The sequence below is a fragment of the Otolemur garnettii genome, unplaced genomic scaffold, assembly GCF_000181295.1.
Source record: "Otolemur garnettii isolate 467f Iridium unplaced genomic scaffold, OtoGar3 scaffold00091, whole genome shotgun sequence".
Taxonomy (NCBI): Eukaryota; Metazoa; Chordata; class Mammalia; order Primates; family Galagidae; genus Otolemur; species Otolemur garnettii.
Window position 1 is genome coordinate 1346803 of NW_003852486.1, and position 7788 is coordinate 1354590.

Below are 7788 nucleotides of genomic sequence, written 5' to 3' on the forward strand. Positions count from 1 at the left end.
ATGGAGTGAACTGAGAAGGAAATGGTTTGATCGAGTTCATTTTATTGTCGGAAAGGCCTAAGAGCAGCACCAGCCTCTGTAGATGCCTATGGTGTGGTGCTCCACCGTCTTCAGTTTCTAGCAGCACAGAGAGCTCAGGGGTTAGGAGGTGCAGAGAAGGCTCCAGGTACTAACATCATTAGAGCAAAAGCTTTTTCTACTTCCCATGGCTAGAAAATCTCACTCCTTTTGCTCAGAAAAATAAATGTCCCACCATCTCTTGAGTTACAGGAGTCTTGGCACCTGGAACACGGAGAAACCTGGTTCTTCCCGTGGAGAGCGCTGGTGGTGTAAGGTCTTTGATGTTCCCAAGAGAAGAAAAAACCTGAAGTCAGCAGCACGTCTTGTGCAAACTCCCTCTTCTCCTGGAGAAGGGTGAGGGGATCCAGGAGAAAAGACAAGTTGTGACTCTTGAGCTTCCCTGGGAGAGACAGACAGCTCTGCTCTGGGTTCCTGGGTGGGTCTGGGAGGCAGAATTTTCCTGCTGTGGAGCGGCAGGATTGTAGCAAAGGGCTCCTCCCTCCACCTATGTAGTGAGTCTATAGTGCAGTTCAGACCTCCTCACATGGAAAGGGGGGGGCTCCTAAAGGCATCAAGCTCACAGCATCAAGTACTTTTCCATAGTCCTTACCTCAGTTCTCCACTGGAGTCTGTTCCACCCCTGGCCCTTTGGTGGTCTCTTCTTCTTACCCTTTGTGTCAACTCGGGAACAGAGCTGTCTGTGCTTACTAGTCTTTCTTTGAAATATAGTGTCTATTCTTCCTAGAGCGGATGATTGATTTTTTCCCTATTATTCCCTTTTCTATCTCTTCTTCATTATTTTCTATTGAATGTCAGCTCTTTTCCCTCCTCTCAGGAAGAGGGAAAAGACTCATGTCATAACCATTTCCCTGTTGAAGGAAGTTGGCAGTTTTATAGCAAAACTCTCATTATTTTTTCCCAAGAAAGAGACCAGGAGTGGGTGTAGTGCGGTGGTCTTAAATTTTTTTTAACATTCACCGTGCTTTTTGAAATTTTTTTGAATGTATCTCTGAAACAGTTGTATGTTCATTCATTTGTAAGTTGCACATAATTAACTGTAGTAATATGTGCATTTTAAAATACAGAAAATATAACATTTGATAGATGACTTAAATTTAAAACATATAATATTTGAAAACACTGTATTTATTAGGCGGTGTCTTAAAGCAAAGTTAATTAATACTAATGGCAGAAAGTGTGCACTTCAGCTCATGAGACTGCTGAAGATACTTACTAGTAGTAAAAGTGACAGGGCTTTCGTGTTCTGCTAGTTTGCTTGTGCTCACTTCATGAGGATTCCCTTGAATCTGTGATTTCTTCGCAGAAACTTTTTTAAGCTCCTCTTCCATCTTGTTATGGTTAATGCAGCAAAAACTAGATAAGATCATCTGGAAATCTACACAGATAGATATGGGTACTTTTTTTGTCTTATGCTAAACTTCCATAATGAGCGAGGTCCCCACTGTCAATGGTCCTGGTTGTAAATTCACTCTCAGAATATGTGCACTATCTGAGGCCAAATGAAAGGGTCATGACCAATCTGCATGTTATACACCAGTAAAATCATTTTTCTTATATTATAGATACAAATAAATTCAAATGCTAAATATTTCTTCGCATCCCTGTGCACACCCATCAGAGTGCATACGAGCTACGTTGAGAACCATCACTGGTTTAGAGACTCCTAGAGAACCATCAGTGTTCCACTTGGGAACCCAAAATAAAGACAACACTCCCCTGATTTAGATGTAGCCATGTGACCCCATTCTGCCAATGGGTTAATGTAAATGACAGTAGCATGGGACTACCAGGCCATGCTCTTAAATGGAAGACCCAAGTTATTCCCTCTTCCTCTTTGTATTGACTGGGAAGTCCATTAAGTGGATGGAAGCAGGGCATTCACCAAGAGCCTTAGAATGAAATCCTTGTGTTGAGAATGTCTGGGGAAGAAATAGAAGAGGGTAACACCAGCTAGACAGGTGATGCGGGGTGCCTAATGCTTGTCCCTCTGCAAGAAAGAATCGAAGAATGGAAAGACAAACAGCACGTGTACGTCATAATATGACAAAGTGGAACTGATCAATAAGCACACTGTGCACAGAGGGAAGTAAAACTCAAGAAGTCAAGCAGAAACTTGAGTGGAGGGGATGGGTGAAAACGTACCTAACAGGTGTAATGAACACCATCTGAGTGTTGGGCACACTTACAACCCTGGCTCAGGCATAACAAAAGTGATCTATGTACCAGAAACATGTGTACCTTCATACTATTCTGAAATAATAATGAAATAAGAAAAATAAATAAGCAAATATATACATGTATATGTATGTATGTGTATATATATAACCCGGGCCCTGAAACATTCTTATTATTCCCTAGTTTTTAGCTTTTGAAATACTACAAATTTAATAAACTCATCTTTGCTTGAAAAAAAAAAAAAGCCTGGAGGCTCTACTATGTCACTAAAAGGTATTTAATATTGTCTGTTACATCATTTATGCTTGATCCAGGTTTCTTTCTGGAGTGTCCCTTAAAATTTGAATGTGCTCTCTGTGTCACTTCCTTTTCATCTGGCTGATATAAGAATACCATAATCTCCTTATTTAAGGATTCTCCTCTAATTGGGTTTAAATTTCTTATGCACTGGGAAATCACTGAGTGCTAAGGTCCTTCCCTTAATTCCCAGCATCCCACCCAGTTCCCAGCTGCTCTCTGCCAGTTTCTCATCATCTTTCCTGAAGTTGGCAGATGGGGTGCTAAGAGCTGCCTCTGATAGCAGAAACTGCCTGTCCTCTATCAGACCATGTGCATTAATTTATACCCTAAGTACAGGAGAGTTGGCCAAAGGTGCTCTCGACCTGCCTGGGGAGCAGAAACTAGAGCTGGTGGAGGCTGGTGTGCTCATGCTGGTCAGATTCAGGGATCTGAGCAGTTCACAGCATCAGAGGTCTGCATATTGCCCCCCCCCCCTTATATTCTCTAGAAATTCCTGTTCACTGCCCTTGTATCTCAGGTTAAAGAAGTCCTTTGACACTTGGGCGATAGGGACCTAATCTATCAGATCACTTCTGGATAGGGGCTTGGATGCCGTTCATAAAATGCATGAAAGATAAAGGTGATTTGTCACCTTGTGCTGAGGGCTTGGCATGGATTTCTATCTATTTGTGCTCATATCTTCCCTGACAGCCCCACCAGTATGAAAGTGCTAGAAAATTACTTTAGGAGCCTGGACTCATAGTGGGTACACAAAGATTAACGTGAGGCTTTGGACAGCACAGATCATTCTGAATTGGGACTCTGACAGCACTGCTGTATTGCACAAAAATTCTGTAAGTATGATTCACAGTGGATATAGTGGCAGCCTAGATCAGTGATTGATAGGAAAGATGGTACAGCCAGACTGCCTGGGTTCGCCTTCTGGCTCAGCTTCCTGTAGCCATTTGACAAGTTTGGACAAGTTTTAAACTTCTCTGTACCTCTGCACCCCCAGTTTCCTCAACTGTGGGAACATTACAAGTGTCTACTTCGTGGGGCTGTTACAGGTAATGAATGAATATAGGTAATTGTGTAGAACAACACACAGTGAGCATAGTATAAGTGTTTCTTTTTTGACATGCTAACGTTGTGTCCTTTACCTAGTGGACTGTTGATCCAATTTGGTTACAGTGGGGGTGAGGAGAAGGCTTATAAATGTCATAGAACAAATGCAAGGAGGGAGACCCAATGTTTGGTGTCTGATATGATGGGATGACACAATACTCATGTAGCTTTGCCAGCTAGGTTACTGAGCTAAGAAAGAGTTTGCTGAATTCGATTAGAAGCACCCCATTCTTCTCATACATACCTTACTTGCCAATAATGAGAGGAAATTGGATAGTTTTCTCATAGTGTACAGAAGAAGCTATTTCTGCCTTTAGTAGCGATTCTTTGAGACTGACTCCTGATATGAAGAACAGAGAAGATAGGGGAAATCTAAAAAGACTCTGCTGCCTTTCCATTCAGGGACAAGAAGGAGATCAGAGGGATGGAGGAAAGCCTGGCCTTTGATAGTTGTGGCTTTAGCTCAGGGTGGGAGAGGGGAGCATTTGAGATATAAAGGTAACATCAAAGACAAAAAACTCCTGCCTCAGATCTGATCTGGGACCCTGGGTATCTGATGTGCAGGAACCTGCAGGTCGAGACAGTGCAACTCAGCCTAGATAAGGGTGCAGAGCCATGCCCAGGAGAGGAGGCACACAGGGCACTTCCAAGGAACTCCCACAGGCCTTTGGCATGGGCGGTATGTTGAGAGTCAACTCCACAGCTGATGTATGAGAGCAGGAGAGGGTTGCCACACCAGGGGCCTGGAGGGCGATGTGGAAGACACTCAAAGGTGGGATTCTAGCTGTATTCGCACTAATGTGGGAGTGTAACTTAAGCCAAAGAGTAGATCATCTGCTCACCAGCCAAAAACTGCCCCATAGGTGTGTGAATGTGTTTCTATGTCCTTCTGGCCAGGTAGACCAAAAGACAAGAGGTCCCAGGAGGTAGCTACCACCCCACCTATATGTATATGTGTGTACGTATCTCTCTATATTCAGAATCAGGTAATTAAGTTCACAAAATCATCCTAGAACAATCTGGTGCAAATATCTGTGCCTTTCAGATCATCCTCTTCTCCTTCAGGGATTCCTTTGAGGCGAATATTTGCTCTCTTGGTGTGGTCCCACAATTCTCTCAGGGAATGATCCGTTTTTGCTCTCTACTTCTCTTCCTCTTTGAGTGTTTGGGAGTGTTCAAAAGCTCAAAGTCTTCAATGTCAGAGATCCTTTCTTCTGTCTGCTTCATTCTGTTACTGAGAGATTCTACTGTATTTCTCACATTTTTGAGGCTGCAAGTTCTTGCATCAATATGTCAAACAAAATCTCAGGTGATTTTGTCTTTGAATTCATTGAATTCTTGAGACAACTTTTGAATTGTTCCTTGAATTTCTAATTCCATCTTTACCTCCATGCTGTTAGCTCAATTCATAATAGCCAAGTCGTGGAAGAAGCCCAAATGTCCATCAACCCATGAATGGATTAATAAATTGTGGCATATGTGTACCTTGGAATATTATGCAGCCTTATAAAAGATGGAGACTTTACCTCTTTTACGTTTACATGGATGAAGCTGGAATATATCCTATTTAGTGAAGTATCTCAAGAATGGAAGAAAAAATATCCAATGTACTCAGTACTATTATGAAACCAATTTATAATCACTCACACTTTCATATGAAGAATAGAGCACAACTATGGCCTAAGATGAAGGAGGGCGGAGAGGGGATGGGAGGGGAGGGATGAAGTCAGATAGAGGGAGGGCGAATGGTGGAATCATACCTATGGTGCATAATGCAAGGGAACATATCAGATCCATTAGTATAGAGTATAAATGTCTTAACACAATAATTAAGTAAATGAGATGAGGTATATATATTAACCAGTGTGATGTCAGCATTCCTAATTCTATATGAAATCGGCACATTGTATCCCATACCTGCATTAATGTATACATGATCTTTGTGTTTATGATTTAGTAAAAAAAAATAAAAAAGAAATCATTGTAGAAAAAGTGCTGCATACTTCACTGCTGACTATCACTGTGGTCACCTTCGAGGTACACCCCTTGGGAAACCATGTGCCAATGCCAGTCCATCCTTCAAAGCAATTTTGGAACTCTCTTTCTGAAATAGGCATCAGAACAGTATTCATATGAGGTCTGACAATAAAGTTAATAAACTCATCCTAGAAAAAGTGCTACAGATCTCATGGTGAATATGATCATTATGGTCACCAGAGGCCAAGGGGCGTAGTTTGAGGGTGACTGTACTGAAACTCATCAATGAGGTAGGTAGCACTTTTCTAGGATTAATTCATAAGTTTAAAAATTAGTATTGTATATCAAGAAAAAGAGAGCGATTTATTTTAAAGAATCAGCTCATGTGACTGGGTGGGCTGGCAAGTCCAAAATCTTCAGGGTAACATGGTGGGCTGGAGAACAGGGAAGAACTTCAGTTCGAGTCCAAAGGGGGCTGGCTGGCAGAATTCCCTCTTCTTCCAGGGAGGTCAGTCTTTTTCTGTTAAGTCTTTTAACTACTGATTGGATGAGGCCACCCTATTATGAAGGGTAATGTGCTTTATTCCAAGTCTACTGATCTGAATGTTAATCTCATCTTTAAAAAAATCTTCATAGGAACATCTAGAATAATGTTTGATCAAATATTTGCGTATCATGGCCAGGCTAAGTTGACAAATAAAATTAATCAACACAGAATGGCAGGCAGCAGGAGGACATGATAGGACAAGAAAGACCTGGAGACCAGCAAGCACACAGAGATAGAGAGACACTTTCTTCTACTCTCCTTCTATGAAACATCACCCACATACTTCATTGCCACCTAGATGCCACCTTGAGAGGAGACACAGGATGGGAAAGGCTATCCAAATGACAGCAGTTTTCTTCAAATGGGAAGCTACTCTCTAAAGGAAGCATAATTACTACACAGGACTAGTCACGTATTAATATATAAGACTAAATTATGTATCAATGATATACTCGTTTACTCCTGTTAAGCAATGAGGAGGAACCTAGCAGAAAGGCAGATTAGTTACAGACAATAAAGGATTTGCATTTTCTCTCTGTATATCTGAATTTGTAGTATGAGTGAATTTAGTGACTCCTCCATGTGAATTGAATCAGTACTTTAAGCTGCTCCCTCCTTTTCTGTATCCCTAAAAATCATCAGATTTTGATATCTTGTAGCAGGCTATACTGATTGCATCTCTCATCCTGTTTTCAGTGGAAGGTGATCAGTCCGGAGTTCATTGCAGCCATCGGGAGCCATCTCCACCATATCTATCTTCTTCCTATTTCAGAAAGAATCTAACTTTCTCTTCAAAAGCTGTGTTGCAAAACTTAGGTATATAAAAGAATACCCTCAGGGGTTATGAGAGCCAGAAGGATGAATAGGTGGTGAAGAGGTGATTTTTTTTTTTTTTTAGGGCCATGAAACTATTTTATATTATATAATAATGGTGGATACATGTCTTTACAAACTTTTCAAAACCTATAGCGTGTACAACACAAAGATCACTAATGTGAACTTTAGACTTTTGTTGATAACAATGTATCGATGTGGATTCATAGATGGTAACACATTTGGACACTGGCTCTGGATATTGATGTTTGGGAAGGCTGTGTGGAAGAGGGGAGAGGGCACAGGGGAACTTTCAGGGCTCTCCGCTCAACTGTGCTGTGAAGCTACAATTGCTCTCAAGTATTACATCTATTAATTCAACCCAATTTTTAAAAAATAAAAAGTGAAAAAAATAAAATATCTCTCCTGTCTTCTTGCCTTCTTCGGCAAAGCTTGTGAAAACCAAAAGAGCAGCCATGTCCCCAGACACAGGAAAGCTGCTCAGCATGAGTAATGGGGAAGTGCAAGTCAGAACAGTGCTGGGTACCATTTTCATCCCAAATCACAGAAGTCTGGAAATCTTCAGCTCTGTCAAGAATACGGAGAAATAGGAACTCTTATACACTGGTGATACAACTGTGAGAGGCTGAAAACACTTTGAATTTACCTGGAATATTATTTTTAAAATAAATCACTGAGGAATACGACTTAAAAACATAGGACCCGTTGTGTGAAAATATACTCAAAAGGAGGGTTATCACGCTATATGTTTTACCTGTAAATACCAAAAA